The 20,412-nt window shown below is 42.8% G+C and overlaps 2 long non-coding RNA genes across 2 annotated transcripts in view; one reads left to right on the top strand and one right to left on the bottom strand.

The window, feature by feature from the left end:
- LOC120638820 overlaps window positions 1-20,412 on the bottom strand; it is a 273,112-nt gene that overhangs the window by 89,722 nt on the left and 162,978 nt on the right. The gene's annotated exons all lie outside the window — the stretch shown is intronic.
- Window positions 14,121-15,313, top strand: LOC114816734. The gene is made up of 2 exons (XR_003764545.2): window positions 14,121-14,188; window positions 14,683-15,313. It is a non-coding gene; the product is annotated as an uncharacterized LOC114816734 (long non-coding RNA).

Genomic DNA, 20,412 nt, shown 5'->3' with positions numbered 1-20,412 from the left:
TGAACCTGGAATAGTTGAATAACAGTGTTTTTCTCCCTTTATTCAAAGCTAGCCATATTGATAGGTTTAGGCAGGTAAAACTAGACAGAGAAGACAGAAACCAGAAGAAAATTCTAGCCGAGTTTCAGTCCGGTTCTAGTCTCAGTGAATTCACAGCGCTCCATCAAATGAAGAGCCGGGATGGGAAGGAATAACTGAGCTCCATCTTTTCTCCTTTGCAGTTTCTGAGTTTGATTAATTTTAGGGATGTTATAGACTATATGCTCATTGTGGGCATGGAACTTATCTGCCAACTCTGTTACACCGTACTCTCCCAAGAGTTTAGTAGAGTGCCCTGCCCACAGTAAGCGCTCAATAAATACAATTGATTAATTAGGGACTCTTCTAGCCTAACCCCTGATTCTGTTTCATTATTCCAGTTATATTCCTATTTGCTGGCAAAGCTGAGGTAAATATACATTAGTCTTACAAACAGTTTTCAAAACCTTTAGAACCACCAACATACTTGGCATGAAGGTACTGGTTCTATGCAACTCCACCAATGCCATCCTCCTCCCCCGCTGTGCCCATTCTCCCTCCCAGCCACTGCCACTGGATCCAGAGGGTCTGGGTGAGAAAGTGCAGATGGCTCAGCGGGGAAGCAGCATGGTCTAATGAGTAGAGCAAGGACCTGGGAATCAGAAGGACCTGAGTTCTAATCCCAGCCCTCTCTTTTGTATGCTGTGTGATCTTGGGTGAATCACTTAACTTCTCTGGGCCTCAGTTACTTCATCTGCAAAATGGAGATTATGATGACTGTGAGTCCCATGTGGGACTGTGTCCAACCTGATTAGCTTGGATCTATCCCCATGCTTAGAACAATGCTTGGCACAGTGAGCATTTAAATACCGTCATCATTTTAGATCATCCTGCTCACCCCATCATTTTTCACGGTTGCTTGAGAAGCAGTTCCACTGTGGCTTGCAAACTCCTCGTGGCATCTCCCAAGTGCTTAGTACAGTGCTCTGCACACAGTAAGTGCTCAATAAACACGATTGAATGATTGAATTGAATGAATCCACTGGGAAGGCATCCTCGGTGCCAGCCAAACACGCCAAACACTGCCGGCCCCTCAGGAGCATAAATGAGGGAACAACTGAGTCAGGGAACGATCCATGTGCTGATGCCACTGGGGGATAGAGTTCTTGTCTTTCAGGATCGTTACTCCGCGATGGGGCTTGACTCCACAGCATGATGCATCTAATGATTTTTAAAAACAGCTTTCCGCTGACAGTATAAAGAGAAACGTGTTTATTTTCAGGGAGCAGCTGCTGATTTTGCAACGAGTGACTTCTCCAGCTGAAATCATGCAGTATGCCACCCTGCAGAAAGCAAACGAAATGCCTTGGAAGTTTGCAGAGTGGCAAGGCCAGATCTATTCTGCCACTGCTAGATTTACCCATAAACCGAATGGCCCAACTCCACTTTTATGAGAATGGAAAGAGGCACCAGTCGGTGAAAGAGTTGGAAAAATGGGTTACAAAGATTGCTTTATATTAATGGAAGGATCATCTGCCGTTGTCAGGTTTTTTCCCCTATAAATGGAATTTGACAATTTCTTCCTTTTCTAGTTTTCCTCTAACTTTTCCACTTCCAAACTTCTTTCCTTTCAGTTTCTTTTATTTCACAAATGGAAGGCAGTGCAAGCTGATGGAAAGAGCACAGACCTGGGAGTCCGAGAACCTGGGTTCTAATCCCAAATCCACCACTTGTCTGCTGTGTGACCTTGGGCAAATCGCTTAACTTCTCTGAATCTCATATGTAAAATGGGGCTTCAGACTCTGAGCCCCTTTTGGGATATGGACTGTGTCCAACCTGCTAATCTTGTACCTACCCCAACGCTTAGTAGCGTCTGACACATAGTAAGCGCTTAACAAATACCTTTTATTAATGGAAATGGACAGAGCATGGGCTACTGTGTGGACTTGGGCAACTCACCTAACCTCTCTGGGCCTCAGTTTCCTGATCTATAAAATAGGTATAAGATAGATTGTGAGCCATATGTGAGTCAGTGATTAGTACAGAGGATGTGTTGGATAAATAACATAATTTGCATTTAAAGATGAGAGTTCAATACCCAAATGCTGAGATTATGAGTTCTTCTTAGGCCAAAATGTAGCCTTCCACACAAGGGGGGAAAACAAATTTTTCAAACTCCACCTGAGAAAGAAATAGTTGGGAAGTGTTTTTTTATCAACAATTCCTATAATTTTCCTAAATTTCTTCCCAGAAACACGGTAGGTGATATAAGCTAGGCACTTCATTCTGGCAAAGCTGGCCTGAATGACATCCACTGTCTGACCTGCCTCTTTTTTCCCTTGTCTAAATACAGGAGAAAAAGATGTGGTGTCACAGATGCCTAGAAGTCAACTAGGCATCAGCAAAGAAGCTCTATCCTTCACGGAAGTCACAGGTATTTGAGATGGCTGAATCCACTACACTCTACTTTGATTGGGTCCTTACTGGGGCAGGTGCCAAATTTGGACCACCTTAAAAAGGATTCAGAGAAAAGTTTGCTGAGTTATATCATTTATAAAAAGTGAAGCACAGGGATAGATCAAATATCTTCTCATCAGACAGGCCTCGTCCCATGTGGGGATCACCGCCTGAGTGGTTAGAAGAGTCTGTATCTTCTCTTGCTTCATGTAAAGAGGAGGAAACTGAGGCCCAGAGGGGTCGGATCTCAAACCCTTTTTCCCACCGTCCTCTTCCATGACTGCTTCATGCAATGCAAGGTCACTTTGTGAGTAAATTTGAAAGTCTACTGTGAAAGGAAAAGGTTTACAAACTACACTCCATTATTCTGGGTAGCTTTACATTTACCGTTTAGCAAGGAGGAAATATAAGTACACCTGATCATTTTAGAGAACAACCAATTGAAGACACAGGAAATATTTTTCAAGATTCAATTCCTTACATTCTCCCATTCCATTTAATATTTAAGAGATGCAGCCCTTGAAGGAACTATTTTAAAATTAATAAAAACAAAAGAAAAATTATGACAAACCCTAAGTGCCCATTAAATTTAATGCACAGTTCTTATTGGACTTGGGCCAGGTAATTACAATTCTCTCCTCTGACATTCTCACCCCAGTGCCGTTAGCATCTCTGCAGGTGAAAAGGGCACATCTTTAGGGTGTCAATTAATCAAACCTCAGAAGCCTTCACCGCTTTCTTTGGCCTTTCCAGGGCACCAGGACTGGTCTCTTTGTGGATCTTAAAAGTTGACTAAAAATATTTAAGATGATTCATCCATTAGGCGTGGGCTCTATCATTAGTATTAGCATCGATAAAGCAGAGACATCTTTAAAAATAAAATCAATTCTCTTTTACCTGGGTGGCTTTAGGTGGGGTGCTACTAATTGACAGGTCCCTTCAGACTTTAGGATTTTGTTTTACAACGAACCCAATTTCCACCCTGAAGCTCCAGCTTCTGGTCTCCAGTGCTCTCTCAAAGATGGCAGCACAGTCCCAAGACACAGCAGCTGAGCCACCATCCACCATCTTCCTCCACACCCACACCCCTCTCTGCCGCTCCTCAATACCCCCACCTCCAAAAATTGGCTGGGAAAAGTCACTGCTGGCTCTTGCACTAGTAAAATTATGGACAAAAGAACTCACTAAGTTCCACAGATGAGAATTTGGCACAGTTTCTTGACCCTTGTAGGACTCAAGATCCAAGAAAATGAAGTATAAGCAAAGAGCTTCAGAGAGCAAAATACTGGGCATAATCTCTATTGGAAAAGCAGAGGGGGATGAACACAGGGCTTGCAAGAACAATTACTGTGTGATGGTTAATCAAAGGAAAAATACACCAAGGGAATATCAAAAAAAAAATGCAGGATTTTGGGTGTTGAAATTGTGGCACCTGGAAACATTTGACTGAAACATTTATGACCAAGGGAAATAAATGGAGAATAACACTGGAAAGGACACAGGCCTGAGAGTCAAAGGACTTGAGTTCTAATTCCAGGTCTGCCATATGCCTGGTGAGTGACCTTGGACAAGTCAATTTCTCTGTGTCTCAGTTTCCTCACTTACAAAATGAGAATTTAATAACTGTTCTCCCTCCTATTTTGACTGTGAGTCCCATGTGGGACAAGGTTTGTAACTGGCCTGATTATCTTGTATCTCCCCCAGTGCTTAATACAGTCCTTGGCACATAGGAAGTGCTTAATAGGAACCAACATTATTAAGTTGCTGAATTTGGGAACCCATATGAAGTGGTAAATGCTCATCTGTGGAAGTGGTTTCCAAATTTCTTTACCCATCCCAGCATATGTCTTTGGCAAAATAACTACCAGGAGAAATTAGAAACAGATGAGAGAGTAATGCAGGTATGCCCTGTTCTTCCATAGCATATCTTTTCACCACACATTTTGACTAGAGTGCTGTTGCAGAAAAAATACCCTCCTGCCGGCTTTACTTGTCGGATAATCATTATGGTACTTGTTAAGTGCTTACTGTGTGCCAAGCACTGTTTGTTCTAAGCACTGGGGTATATACAAGGAAAACATGTCAGACACAGTCCCTGTCCCACATGAGGCTCACACTCTTAATCCCCATTTCATAGATGAAGTAATTGAGGCACACTTAAGTGAAGTGACTTCTTCAAGGTAACCCAGCAGACATTTGGTGGAACCGGTATTAGAACCCAGGTCCTGGCAACGTTGCAAGAAACAGTTGTGTGCACACAAATGGTGCTGGTCAAGGTACGTACACTCCAACACAAGTTGTTCTAAATGTGGGGCCTGCCCATCTATAAGTGATATTTATTTAGCACTTACTGTGTGCAGAGCACTGCACTGAACGCTTAAGAGAGAACGATACAACAGAGTTGGCGGAAACAATCCCTGTTTTCAAGGAACTTATGGTGTAGAGGGGAAGACAGATTTTAAAATTAACACAGATAGGCAAAGGGATGGGGTATAGGAATATGTACATAAATGCTGGGGATGGTAAGGGAATCAAGGGACACAGATCCAAGTAGAACATAATCCTTGTATTATAGGAGAACCGGGCATATAAGCAAGCACACAAGTCATTTAAAGAGAGGGGAAAATTCACAGCACACTAGTTTGAAGTGAGACTTCCTCACCAAGATGCAGGCTCAAGAGGAGAGGATTTCAAAGATGCCACACTGCCCTCTGCAACCAAATCCATCCATCAGTCATATTTACTGAGCACCTCTGTGCTAAGTCCTTGAGAACAAATACAAAGAAACAAAAGGCATGGTCCCTACCCTCAATGAGGAGTTTACACTCTAATGGAATGGGAATAAGCTCACCGTAGCAACCATCATGACAATCCTCAACACTCCAGAGCCAGAAAGCTCCCACCATTTTACTCTGCTCTCCCAAGTGCTCATTTCAGTGCTCTGCACAAAGTAAGTACTCAATTAATGCCATTAATGATGATTCTGGGCCAGCTTTTCCCCAACTTTGGAAATCATCCGCTCCCTGCTTAACCAGCCGGTTCAGGAAGCAACACTTTTCAAACAAATTGAGTCTTTCCTGACCAGAAAGTAAGGAGCGTCTGGGCTGAGAAGGCTGTGGTGCTTTTGCTGTATCAGAAGCAATTCCAGTGACGAGACAAAATGGAGTCCGGCTCATTGCAAGTGAAAACAATTAGTAAAAATGAAGAGGTCCAAGAGGGAGCACAAGGATGGAAAACCAAGGGAGGCTACTGAGCTCTTCTCACCTCAAGTGCATTGCGTTGGAAAGTCCTTTCACTCCAACTCAAGTTTTATCCCACAACTTCCCCATGAGGTAGGAAGAGGCAGACATTATAATTCCCATTTTATAGATCAGGAAACTGAGACCTAGAGAGGCTAAATGACCTCAAGATTGCAGAGCAGGCTCAGTGGCAGAGCCAGAACTGGAGCCCAGGTCTCTGGATTTCTAGACCTCTCACATTCCACTAGAACATCTGGCTTCGGTTCAAGAGCTGAACAAATGGAGAAATTATCTTCATTTAAAATAGATAATTTTCACTCTCAACACCCTTGAACAGCTTTCCAAAGGAGTTGGACACCATAGAGTGACCATTTACTGATGAACCCTCTGTGACACGATCAGGCGTCAAGGCCCTGAGGCATCCAGAACTGGTTGGGGCATTAATACATTTGAAATGAAATGTGCATTGAACCAAAGCTACTTTTGCCATAATACTTGCCACATGTCTGCTGTGTGACCTTGGCTAAGTCACTTAGTTCATCCGTGCCTCCATTACTTCTTCCGTAAATTGGGAACCAAAACTGTGAGCCCTATGTGGGACAGGGACTATGTCCAACCTGATTATCTTGTATCTACCCCAGTGCTTTGAAACAGTGCTTGGCACAAGTAATTGCTTAAATACAATTATTATTACTATTATTATTATACAGCTATCCACTTTAACAGACAGTGCTCTCCATTTGAGTAGCCAAATAACCTGGGTCACTTCTTTTCCACTGCGCAAGGTTACCTTTGGCTTTGGACAGCATGTGACAACTGTCCAGGAGTTTCAGGAAACTTTTTTGAGGAGATAAGGCCATTTTAAAGAGGTTAGAAGCAAAACTGCTGTCTCAACTTGATTCAGACAATGCTATGTTGATAAATTTGTTCCAGGTTGTCAGGAAAGAACTATTAAAAGATTTTGGAAGGCAACTCAGATATGCAAAAGCTCTTTATGTTGTTTTTCTAATAAATATTTCATTTCCTGAATTTGAGAAAGTTGAGGCCTGAAGAGTTGGATTTGTTCCCTCGAACTTTTGATGGAATGAAAACCCTATTTGATAAAAGCAGATTAAACATGCAAATTATTTTCCAATAATATGAATATATATGAGTCAAGGGATGCAATTATAAGCTATAGAAAATACAAAGAGCCTTTAAAAGCTTTTCAAGGATGTAAGTCCCAGAAAGCAAAACGAAAATTCAATATCATGGTGAAGTTATTTCTTCATTTGTTATCATAAATAAAGTACAAATGCTGAGTGAGAAGGTTGAATACCACACCAGGCATTATAAATTAAAAAACAAAAGGAACTTGGAGAGGATTTGAATTTTTTTTAATTTGTTGACAGCATACACGGAAATTGATCAAAACAAATCACCCCCCGCCACCTCGGAATCTTTTGAATATTTGATCTGCTTAAGAATTGATCAATGTTCTGATGTATCCGTATGAAGTCTCAGTGCTTTTGATTCTGGCAAGGAATGGGATATTTTAAGAATTTTCAAGAGACCATAAAACAAATACGAAATCTAATCACCTTTAGTGGTTAACTCCTCGAGTGTTTCTTCTAACAGTGGTTTTCCTACATACCTTTACATACTCAACCACAAAACAACTTAACATTTACACCAGTGATCCTTTAATCCGTGGACACTCAGTTTATCGGTTGCCGAAAATCAAAACTGAAGCATTCTGGTGAATCACTGAAACCAAATGGAGGGAGAGACATGACTACGCTCCTCCTCCCATTAATCTTTCACTCTGAAATTCTCAAGGTATTATAAAACCCAGAATATTCAAGGTTTTACCGCAACTCCAACCTATAAAATGATACGCCCTACCCAGAATGCTCTGGCTTGATTATCTCGGCTGTTTTCATATTGATTGACTGATTTATAAAATTGCTCTCTTTGGGAACCTTCCTTCCTCGGGGCAGTATAAAACAACGGCATTCGTTAAGACACATAAAGAAGCAACATGAGCAATCCAGTTAATTGAAACAGCATATCTTAAAAAAGAATGCAAAGTCAATTAAGAGGGAGAGGACGGGCAGCCATACTCTAAAAGTCTGTGTCTCGGCCGGGCCGAACCAAGATGCTACCGCTAGAAGATGGGCCTAGTGGGGCAATGCTTGAAATCTCTCCAGGCCCTCTGTCTTTATAAGAAATGGATGCAGAGGAAAAACCTACCAAATGTGCTTTGTTCTTCTCCCTCCCAACACCAACAACTTGCTCACATCCTTCCTCCTTCCTGGAAGCCCTCCTGCTTCACATCCGGTAGAAACACCACTCTCTCTTCCTTTCAAGCCTCTCCCCAAGTCACATCTCTTCTAGGAGGCCTTCCCTGATTAATGTTTCAACTCCCCACCCTAAAACCCACTACTTCCACTGTTGTCCACGCTCGGACGCAGCCTCTCCCCACGTCCTCCCGTAGCATTTATGAACATTTGTTCATATTCTATCACTCTCTCTTACCTGTAATTCATCTTAGCGTCTTTCTCCTCCACTCTCCTTGAGGGCGGGGATCCTGTCTACTACTTTCACTGTTTTCCCTCAGACATTCAGTACAGGACTCTGAACACAGAAAGTGTGTTCAATAAAACCAATGGTAGTGTGCACAGCACTGTACTAAATGCTTGGGAAAGTAAAATACAATCGAGTTGGTAGTTTAAAGTCTACGAAAGAATAATTGATCGGAAAGTTTAGCACTTATTTATTCATTTATCCCTATTCATTTATTCCCTCATCTGTAAAATGGGAATTAAGACTGAGCCTCACGTGGGACAACCTGATGACCTCATATCAACCTCAGTGCTTCGAACAGTGCTTTGCACATAGTAAGCGTTCAACAAATACCATAATTATTATTATTCACTGAATTTGTTCAGTCAATTATTAATTCTGATGGTTCTATCTGCATATATTTTCAGCTCTTCCTTCCCCTATTAGAGTGTAAGCTCCTTGGAGATGAGGAACATGACTTGTTTCTGTTGTACTTTCCCCAGCTCTCGGTAGAGAACATTGCACCCAGTGGGTGCTCAGTAAATGCTACTATTGCTACTTAAATCAGCCCTTGAACCAACTGGGTGTAGTCTAAAAAAATGAGTACCAAGGCTTTATGAAGGCCACCTGAAATGGGAAGTTGTGAAATGAGAAGCAGCAGGGCTTAGTGGAAAAAGCACAGAACTGGCAATCAGAAGAGCTCCCCTCCACCCCTTGCCTGTTGTGTGACCTTGGGCAAGTCACTTCACCTGCTCTGTTCCTCTGTTTCCTCAACTGTAAATTGGGGATTAGATACTTGTTCTTCTCCTCCCTTAGACTGGGAGCCCCAAATGCGACGGGGACTGTGTCCACTCTGATTATCCTGTTTCTACCTCAGCACTTAGCACAGTGCTTTGGCACCTATTTAGTCCTTAAAAAGTACCACAATTAGGGAGAGGAGACACATCCCAGACATGGCACTGTGACATTCCTAGCAGCAGAAAGCAAACCGGTGCGAGGTAATAAGGTCGAGGATCATCAGGGCCACAAATACATAGACTGTGACAATCAATTCAAGGCACGACAGTACATAAAAGCACTTTAGTGCATTTACTGCTATGTTTTATGTTCTGCCGTATTCCAGTACAAAACCTATATTTAGGCCATAATTACTATTTCAGCGTAGCCTACAAGCCATCTTCAACATCAAATAGCCCGAAAGATTACCGACACTGAGGAACGAAAGAAGCCGCTTGAACTGCTCGTCGCACCAGAGCTGAGCTGGTGAGACATGCGGGAAGAACTAGCAGGATTCCCATGTAGCTGGAGAAAGCAGAAGGGGCAAGTGCCAGCAGGGAGGACAGAACAACATTTTCAAGAGAGGGTTTAACACGATCACACAGAATGGGATGCAGCAGTGGAAAGTCGCCTGCAGCAGAGAGGCAACGTGAAGAGGGGTTGCTCTCCTCAGGAAGAACAGGATGCCAAGAGGAAGCTTCAAAAATAGTGGCAAGCCCTCCAAATAGAAAATGCATCAGCATGGCCAATTGTGCTGTCTCCGGGTGTGCAAAATGCAGAATGGATTGCTGATTGGTGTTCGCAGTCCTAGATGTACACTCTCAGGCATCATCTTCAAACACACATACACACACACACAGCATGGCCTAGTGGATAGAGCATGGGCCTGGGAGTCAGAAGGACGGGGGTGCTAATTCCGGCTCCTCCACTTGTGTGTGTGACCATGGGCAAGTCACTTCGCTAGGCCTCATTTAACTCAACTGTAAAATGGGGATGGAGAATGTGAACCCCACATAGGATAGGGACTGTGTCTAACCCGATTTGCCTATATCCACCCCAGTGCTTAGTAGTGCTTAACAAATACCACAAAAAAAAAACTTCTCTGTGCCTCATCTATAAAATGGGGATTAAGACTGTGAGCCCCATGTGGGACAGGGACTGTGTCCAACCCGATTAGCTTGTATCCACCCCAGCGCTTAGAACAGTGCTTGGCACATACTAAGTGCTTTACGAATACCAGAATCAGTATCATTATTATTATTATTACACAAACACACACACGAGTCCAGCCCCGCTCTTGGTCCAAGGAAAAGAGCAGCATCTGGGGAATCAGGAGACCTAGTTGGGAGGGGAGAGGGATGATCCCAGGGTTGCAAGATAGGCATATACCGACCGGGGCTAGCCATCAGTGATAAAGGTTTCTGAGTGAAGGACCATCCAGGGAAGTGGGACCGTCCCATCGGGAATCTTATAAAACAGCTGGCTCTCATGGGCAGTGCAGAGCCCAGACACTCCCAAAGCACAGCTTCGGTACAAATCTGCAGTCTCTTCTGCCATCAGTGGACCCCCGCAGATTAAAAAAAAGCCTGTGCAGGCACTTCAGAGCATGCTGCATCCTTCCCAGCCTGCTTGCTCTCCCATTCCCTTCTGTGTCCCCGCTGAACTTGGATTTGCACCCTTTCTTCCCTCTTCCCTCTGCCCCACAGCACTTACGTACATAACCGGCACTTATTCATTTATACTAATGTCTGTCTCCCTGTCTGGACTCTAAGCTCATTGTGGGCAGAGAACGTGGCTACCAACTCTCTTATATCGTACTCTCCCGACTGCTTAGGATGGTGCTCCGCACACAGTAAGAGCTCAGTAAATACGATTGATCGATGCACTCTGCAGCAAAAATAACAGCTGGCTGCCGGAAGCTCTTGCATAGGAACTGAGTGTTTCTGACTGGTCAACGTTGGTTCCACTGAGCTCCGTGAGGTATGACAGAGGACCCGGCGGGAGGCAGGAAATCTCCCTCATCAGTACTCTCACCGGGCCCCCAGCCTTCCCTTTTCCCAGCTCCAGAGTTGGTCTTGAGCCACGGCTGCTTAAATGGTTTCCTATCACCGCTGCTGCCCAACTTGACCGATGGGGCACTTGGGTCTTTCCCGACCAAAGTGGGCAGCTAAGAGCAACTGCACTCTGTTACTCAGATGATAAGCCTGAAGCATAAAAAACACACACCTCTGCTCTTTGGCTTTTTTTCTTTTTGTATTTATCCCTGTTTTATGCCAGTTTGGTATTCTGATTTTACTTTCCTTGTATGTCTGTCACGAACCCCCTTCTCCCCTTTTATTTTTAGATTGTTATCCCCTCGAGGACTAGGAGTCCTACTTCTCACCCAGGTATTCTCTCTCAGTGCTTAATGCAGTGTTCTGCACATAGTGAGTGCTTAAAATACTATTACTATCACCCGATAATATGCAAGTGAAGATAAATTAGGATACAAACCGCTCCCTTGCCCGAACCAACTCATCCCTTTGAACCCATTGATCCCAACAAGGAAAATAACAATAGAATCTTTGGCTCGCTCATTTTTCCGTTCAATCGGCAAGGCTGAACAAAAAGAATTACCGGAAAATTGGCTTGTGGTAGATTAACATCGTCAAATCCCTAAAGCTCTAATCGGTAGCCTATCAACGCCACATGCAACGAGTCCAAAGCTTTACTGATATCACTGAGCCCGCTCCTCAGAAAAGGCTTATCTCCCATCACATTTTTAGTTTTTCCTGTTAGGTGATTTGCTGATGGAACTCTTGTGCAGAAGAGCAAAGGATTATATTAGCATAGCCTGAATATAAATGAATATTCTGCTACGGGATTTAATTTTTCTCTGAATTTTAATTTTCGAGCTGTTCTTTTTGGTATTGTTCGTATGAATAATCAGAATTTTAATCATTTTCATCTGCCTATAGATAGTCTGTGGAGCCAGAATAGCAGCAATTGCAGATAGAAAATGTGTAAAGTGATTTAAATTCAGACCGTGCTTGGTGACCATATTCATTCTATATTGTATACGTATGGAAGCATTTCCAATGTAAAGTAAATTCATTATATTTTCAATCTGTACAGAGAATGATCAGGAGGAGACACATTCATTAAACGAAGCTATTTTAATTTCCTGGTGCCTAAATAACATTCCCTCCCTGCAAATACTATCATGGCTCTTTGTAATATATTACAAAGCTATCAGTCACGGAGCACATTAATGATTAATTATTGGACTTGCTCACTGCCCGGAGCTATCAGGATACCTGGGAGATAAGTCGGTCTTTCCAAGGCCATCGTGCCAAAAAAATGTGTCCTGAGAAATTCTGGAAACTTTTATCTCTGGTAAGAGCACAAAAATCAGCTTTATTTCAACTGATGTCACCGCCAACACCTCCAGAAGTCAAACATCAGTGTGTACATTTGGCTCCTCCTTGCCACCTGTCTCCTTACCATAATCTCATTCTTGGGATGTTGATGAAAGGAATAAAAGGTACCCAATTCTTCTGGAACACGGGAGCCACATTCATGCAAAATCCCACATGGAGGAACACTCACCCCGTGTACAATGTCAGGTATATGAGTAAAATTGTTGATTGCAACATCGTGTTATGCTGCTCAACTCCCTTAGAGAACTCATTTGCTCTCATGGCTTCAATTACCATCTCTATGTGGATGATTCCCAAATTTCCATCTCCCACCCTGATCTCCCTCTTTCTCTGCAGTCTCACACTTCCTCCAGCCTTCAGGACATCTCACACAAACCCTGTCCGCCCCACTGGCTTTCCCATTACCGGAAACAGCCCCACAAGTCCGTAACCTTGGGGTTATCTTCAACTCATCTCTCTCATTCAACCCACATATTTAGTCTGCCACTAAATCCTGTCAGTTCAACCTTCACAACATCACTAAGGTCTGTGCTTTCCTCTCCACCCTACCATGTTAATCCAAGCATTTATCCTAACGCTGCTTCATTACTGCATCAGTCTCCTTGCTGACTTCCCTAACCCCATCTCTCCCCTACTCCGGTCCATACTTCACTCAGCTGCCTGAATCATTTTCCTACAAAATCATTCAGGCCATGTTTCCCCATTCCTCAAGAACCTCCAGTGGTTGCCCGTCCACCTCTGCATCAAACAGAAACGCCTTACCATTAGCTTTAAAGCATTCAATCACCTTGTTCCATCCTACTTACCTCGCTGATTTCCTACTACAACCCAGCCCATACACTTCGCTCCTCTAATGTCAATCTACTCATTGTAGCTCAATCTCAACTGTCTCACTGCCGACCTCTTGCCCTCATCCTGCCTCTGGACTGGAATGCTCTCCCTCTTCATATCCAACAGATGATTACTCTCCCCACCTTCAAAGCGTTATTAAAAGCACATCTTCTCCAAGAAGCCTTCCCTAAGCCCTCATTTTCCCTTCCCCCATTATCTTCTGTATCGCCTTCGTCCTTGGATCTGCATGCTTTATTCATCCCTCCATCAGTCTACAGCATATAAGTACATAATTGTAAATTATATTAATGTCTGTCTCTCCCTCTGAGCTGTGAGCTTGTTGTAGGCAGGGAATGTTCTTACCAACTCTGTTGTACTGTACTCTCCCAAGAGCTCAGTACAGTGCTCTGCACGAAGCACTCAATAAATGTAATCAATTGATTGAAATATGATTGCCCCAGGTGGATGTCTTGCCAGAAGACAGGTCCCTGATTCTATCGTCACGCCTCAGCCAAAACATGTAATTAAAAACCCAAAAAAGGTCTAGCAGCCTCCCCATTAAGAACATTTAACTAGTGACATAAGAGGAAGAAAATCCAGGATGTGGGTATATACAATTATTTGGAACTCTCTTCTGAAGTTCAAGAAACCCCAGGGAGGGCAAGGACTTTAGGGAATTAGTGCGCAGGCATCAGATTGTCCCATGTGGAAAAGACCCAAGTCAAATCCTAGCCAAGCCCCAATAGACTATAATTTTGAGATTCAGAGCTATACATGAAGTGCATCTAAAATTAGAATCTGACACAATAGTGGTTGCTAGGAGATCAAAGAGAAATCAAAGAACAAAAGGAGTGACTTTTGAAGCAAGTGCACTCCTTTGCGGAGGCAGAAAGATTCTACCAGGTGATATGTCCTCTGAATCGACTAGACTATTAGAGGGAATGATGAGGGAAGTAAAAATATTATAAATATTAGAATTCCCAGAGAGGCAGAGAAGCAACTTCGATTTACAATAGGCTGGGAATTATCCACAAAAGTCCCATTAACAATATAGGTGCTTCATGTCTAATTTCCTGCCTACTGAGTTAAAAATTGTCTCCTGATTTCATATAATGATAATGATGAAATATTCTTTTATCGGATCGTCTCCTTTTTTCCTAATCAATCATTGCAGTCAGTACCTATTTTTCCCTTACCTTCAGCCTTAACATTAAATTCCAAATTCATTTCTTACTGCTTATTTTGTTAACCCTGATTTACCCTGTTCTCATTTCACAGGCCGGGAATGGGTGGGGGGGGAGAATGAGTAACTTGACCAGTGAGAATGATAGAGTGTCATGCTTGGCTTAAACAGTTTATTTGCACTAGATTGTCCACCCTCTCTGTTCTTTCTTCAGGTCTCCCCACTCCTCCTGCAAACTCACAATCAGCCAAGCTGGATGGAATTGAAGCAATGATTAAGTCAGATTCGGATGTGAGCAATCACCTGTGGCCTGCAAGGGCTGAGCCCTTAGATACCAATTTTTCTGCTGTTGACAGGCTCTGGATCCTGCATATAAGCAGCTAAAAACCTCCATAGAAGATGAAGAGCTAATATTGTGGAATAATAATTCCAATGGCATATGTGGATGAACTGGCACAGAGAAGGCAGGATATGATTTTGCTTCACGAGTGGTGTCCTAATTATCCCTCTGGGATCAACGTTACTTCTACCTCATTTTTCTCTTCAGTGTTATTGATTGCAAGTGGGGCAGCCATCTGAATGTTTAAGGGGAGGCTTGTACCCCATAATCAGTGAGTTGATGGTGCCATAAATGGGAAAACCTGGGCCTAAAATTGCTGCCTTGAAATACTTGAAGAGGTTTAATGACAAAATTGCACCAAAGGCTATCTTTGCTCTTAAAAGCTTTACCAAAGAGATTCTTCTACTACACCAGCCATGAAAATAATCATTAACCTAAAACCTAAATCCTTAAATAAATCAAGGCAGATAGAATTCAAACCAAGCAGCAATGCCTCAAAAAAAAATGCCTGTCCTTGGCCTCTTCTTTCTAGTGCTCTTTGATTTGGGAATCTGTTTGGGGGCCAGGGAGGGGAACTCTTGAATGTTTTTTCAAATAAGCTACTCGTGTCTACTTATTTCTTAGCCCGGTGATATGGGGAATGATTTTTGGAGTGTGGCTAGAACTAGGAATGGGAAAACTGGTTAGATATCAATGAAAATTTTGCCACTAAATGATTGTAGGTAACTATCTGCATGGATGACCTGCACAAACCAAAAATTTGTTAGGATTACCTTTAATAACCTTGAAGCAGCATGGCCTAGTGGAAAGAACGGCCTTAGGGAGTCAGAAGAGCTGGGTTTTATCCTGGCTCTTGCCCATAACTGCTGTGTGACCTTAGGCAAGTCATTTAACCTCTCTGTGCCTCAGTTCCCACATCTGCAAAATGGGGATACCGGTTCTCCCACCTATTTAGACTGTGATCTCTGGGTGGGACCTGATTATCTTGCATCTACCCCAGCACTTCTACAGCACATAGTAAGTACTTAATAATCATTGTCATGATTATTAAGTAAAAGAAGATGGATAGGGTTCTTTAGTACAACAGTGGGATAATTCTATCTTCCGTGTCACTTCACCATCACATTTCTGCAGTTACTCTATTTAGGTGTGCTCAGGTGTTTATGGTGAAAGCATCAATGACAAGGATCCTGTTATCTCAACTGTCCCCTAAACGCATGGCTTTGCATCCTGTTGCACTCAGAGCCAGTTTCAGAACCTTGGCCACCCGGGGCAGGGAGAAAGAGATCGTGTCCTCACTCCCCTCTCTTTCTGCGGGATGTCATCACATCACACTGCGCGTCCACACACACAGCATTCTGCATCCAGAGGTTCATGCAGTCCTCCATTTGATGTCATGTGGAGGTACATTTGAACCCCCTGAAACCAGAGCACTGTGGAGACCCTGATAAGCTTCTGCCACCCTCTCTCCAGGGCCACTGTGTTCTCCTCCCAAGATCCTTCAAAATGCAGGTGCCGCTTCCTTCAACTGTGGCCAGAGGTTTTTAACACCCTCCGGGTCTGCGAACCACCTCGGCTCAGTTGTCCCTCTCGACATTGTGTCCACACTGCCAAGCCACCGTCCTTCAACCTTACGGGAAAAACTAATGAAAGGCAATCGACTGCATTTCATTCATTCAATCATATCTATTGAGCACTTACTATGTGCAAGGCACTGTACTAAGCAATTGGGAGAGTACAGTATAACAATAAACAGACACATTCCCTGACCACAATGAGCTTGCAGTCAAGAGGAGGAGACAGATGTTAATAGAAATTAATAGAAATAAATAATTATAGATTTGTATACACACACTTCCTGAAAGACCAGTTTTTTGTACTAAGGCCTTGGGAGAATACAACAAAAGTAAGATGGATATTCCTTGCCCTCAACAAGCTTACCATCTGGCAGGATTGGGTGATCTCTCTCTCGAGGCAACTCAGATTTGAAAGTTCATTTTGATAGTTACAGGTCAAAGAGACTCGAGAGGGACTGTCTGTTTTTGTTGAAAAATAAGTAAAGCCTTCAATAAAGAAATATGTGATAGCCCCCGCTGAGATTGTGTGAAGATTTCCCTGAGACACATTGAGGTTTCAACTATAAAAAAGGTCACCCTGAAAAATCAACCCTAGAAAAATAATGGCAATAAGACCGTCTTCTAGAAGAAGTGAGATATTTCAAATAAAAACATTTGCAAGCTGGCTCGTACCGTTTACGGCTCCAATGCACCAAATAAAGAAGACTTTGGTGATTCTGCTCCCGAAAGCATGTTAAAAATAGTCTTCCAATGTTCCTAATAAAGTCACATGTAATAGGTTGTTATCCAGATGTCATCTTGGATGTTTCAGGAGGGGAAAAAAATCAATCAGTAGCACAGGAAAGAATTTTCTGGTAATGGGGTTGTTTCAACATTGGAATCCTCCCCACCCTATCGCCACTTCAACATTTCCCCAGTAACTACACACTTGAGTCCTCAAACCCTAAGCATCTGGGTACTCATGCAACCCCACCGCCTTTATCGCAGGAGCACATATGTCTTTAAATTCTGTTTCTTCTAATAATAATAATAATGTTGCTATTTGTTAAGCGCTTACTATGTGCAGAGCACTCTTCTAAGCGCAGGGGTAGATACAGGGTAATCAGGTTGTCCCATGTGAGGCTCACAGTTAATTCCCATTTTACAAATGAGGTAACTGAGGCACAGAGAAGTTAAGTGACTCGCCCACAGTCACACAGCTGACAAGTGGCAGAGCAGGGAGTCGAACCCATGACCTCTGACTCCGAAGCCCAGGCTCTTTCCACTCAGCCACACTTCTTCTCCCTGCTGGGAATTTATTTTAGTGTCTGTCTCCCCTGTCAGACTGTAAGCTCCCTGAGGGCAGGGATCAAGTCTACTATTGCACCCTCCCCAAGAGCTTTACATAGTGCTCTGCACAGAGTAGGCACTCAAAAAAAAATACTATCTATTGACTCATTGAAAGGTGCTTCTGAGGGAGACTGGGGACTCTCTTTCTTTAGACAATACCTTGAGGCCAGTTTGATTTTCATGGATTGGTCATCCTCCCGACTTATCGAGCCAGAGGTAAGCAAACTGCATATCTTTACGTACCCTTTTCTATTTTCAAGTAGATTTAAAATCCCCTGTCCTGTGCTCAAAAATTTCACTTCCCCAGCTTTCAGATCTTTGCCCTTATTAATCATCGATTCATCCCCACCCATGCTGCAGGCCTCAGTGAACAAGCCACTGTATCCATATTTAGTCACTTTCACTTTTTCTCACAAATTAATCTCGTCATCTGCTTCCTCTGGATTTCAAAAACCTTCATTAAGGGATTTTGGCCCAGACGATAAGCAAGGGAAATTAATTCTGTATGACCACAGGGCTTCAGGCAAATTGTAAACTTGAGCTGTAACGTTTTTCAGTCAAATACATAAAAATGATAGTCACTGGAATTTGCAATTGTGCCCTTATCAATCTACCCCAGGTTTCTAATTTTGTCCAGTACCATCAGTAATTGAAAAAATTCCATTATTTCATTTCTTTCATCCCTCGCCTTTTTTCATTTGATAATATCACTTTAAAATAATATTAATTATAGTTTTTTGGTGCTGCTTATGCACCAAGCACTGGAGTAGATACAGAATAATCAAATTGGACACAGTTTCTATCTCACATGGGGCTCACAATCTAAGAGGTGGGGAGAATGGATACTGAATCCTCATTTTATAGATGAGGTAACTGAGGCACAGAGAAGTTAAATGACTTGTCTGAGAACATTCAGGTGGCAAGGGATTAGAACCCAAGTCTCCCGACAAATAATCCTATGCCCTTTCCACTGAACCATGCAGCTTCTTACTAAAACTAAAAAAGTGACTTATAAGGGTTGGGTCAGAGTTTGGGGAGGGGGAGTGTCCTCCACACTGCAACAAGCACTTGGGTTACTGTAGTGAAGACAAGATCCTTGACTCTAAGGATCTTATATCTAGTGGGAGAGACGGCCAGCCTACGGTTTTGTTTTGTTTTTACATTCTCGAAGACTGGTGTACAATCTTGGAATTCTCAGGTGAAATTTACGTAATCTGTTTTCTTCAACTCGTGTGAGGGCATTAGATGGACTAAAAACCCATTATAGCAACAAAGGAAATTACAAGTGCATTTTTAAAATGCTTTCTTGCTTAGGGATAACCAACGTGGAGCTGGAATTCACCGTAAAGATTCTCCATTAAATTCTACTGTGAAGCAGAGAAATTGCATTTTCCTTCTGGCCTGCCCTGTTTTAGAATGATTTACATTGTTTAAAGACAAGAATAGGCGATAAGTGGACCATTTGAGATTCCAAACAGGTGCATTTGGCTTATCTATAATGAAAGCTTTTAGCAGGTGCTCTAAGTTCATTCCACATTTACAGTATTTTCAACTCAGGTTTGTGCATTTTCATGCATGGGACTAGCTCACTCAGATAAGAGAAAGAATGAGATGAGACACCCTAAAAGTATCCGGCTCCAGAGACAATAGCTGCTAATACATTTTTAAAAAAGAAAAAGGAGCATTCATTTATATTTCGTGACAGTCCTACAGACATCTATGTTAGCTCAGAAAGCTGAAAATGAGCAACTACTGCAGAGGGGATTTGGATTGATGAATCAAAAATGCCATGAATACAAGAGTGCTTGACGTGACTGGGAAGGCGGCCATGGGAAAGATTAAAATAGCCTACTTTGATTTCAGTTCCATTTCTGAGTGGCAGAGTCAGTCATGGAATACAGGTCGAGAGCACATCTTTCATTTCAACGTCACCTTCCCGTCGACACCTTTCACTTGCTAATGAAATAACCCCTGGGAATTACAATTTCTCCATTGTAACATTTGGGCCTTTCATTTTAGAATTTGTCCAAATATATGAGAGAGGGGAACGAGTTCCAATGACTGTCACAAATGTAACACAGGTCACGAGTTGCTTAGTTTTAGTTATATAAGCCTTGCTTCGTTCCTCTCAGGTTTCAAGGCTCGAAGTCCATTTGAGATCCTTTTTTCCAATTTTGCTCCTTCTCTGTGGTATGTCCTGGTACAGCGTAGTGGATGACCTTGGTGGCATCTGTTTGCAGGCGTGAGAAGTCCTGCCACAAGAGTAACACTGTCCAGCTTGCTATATTCTACAGCGTACGCTCATTACTAAATACAAGCAGCGTGGCTCAGTGGAAAGAGCATGGGCTTTGGAGTCAGAGGTCACGAGTTCGAATCCCAGCTCTGCCTCTTGTCAACTGTGTGACTGTGGGCAAGTCACTTAAATTCTCCATGCCTCAGTGACCTCATCTGTAAAATGGGGATTAAGACTGTGAGGCCCATGTGGGACAACCTGATTCCCCTGTGTCTACCCCAGCACTTAGAACAGTGTTCTGCACATAGTAAGCGCTTAACAAATACCAACATTATTATTATTATTTGTGACAGTGCCATGTAAGGACACCAAATAGCCATTTCACTATCAAAGACCAAAGACCCAAGATCAAAGACAGCCCCTCCAAGACTGACCCATGACCAATGCAAGATGCTCCAAGTTTCA

Source organism: Ornithorhynchus anatinus, chromosome 14 (genome assembly GCF_004115215.2).
Source record: "Ornithorhynchus anatinus isolate Pmale09 chromosome 14, mOrnAna1.pri.v4, whole genome shotgun sequence".
In the NCBI taxonomy this organism is placed as follows: domain Eukaryota; kingdom Metazoa; phylum Chordata; class Mammalia; order Monotremata; family Ornithorhynchidae; genus Ornithorhynchus; species Ornithorhynchus anatinus.
The sequence above is the reverse complement of the archived record's forward strand: the minus strand, read 5'-3'. Positions and strand labels throughout refer to the sequence as shown.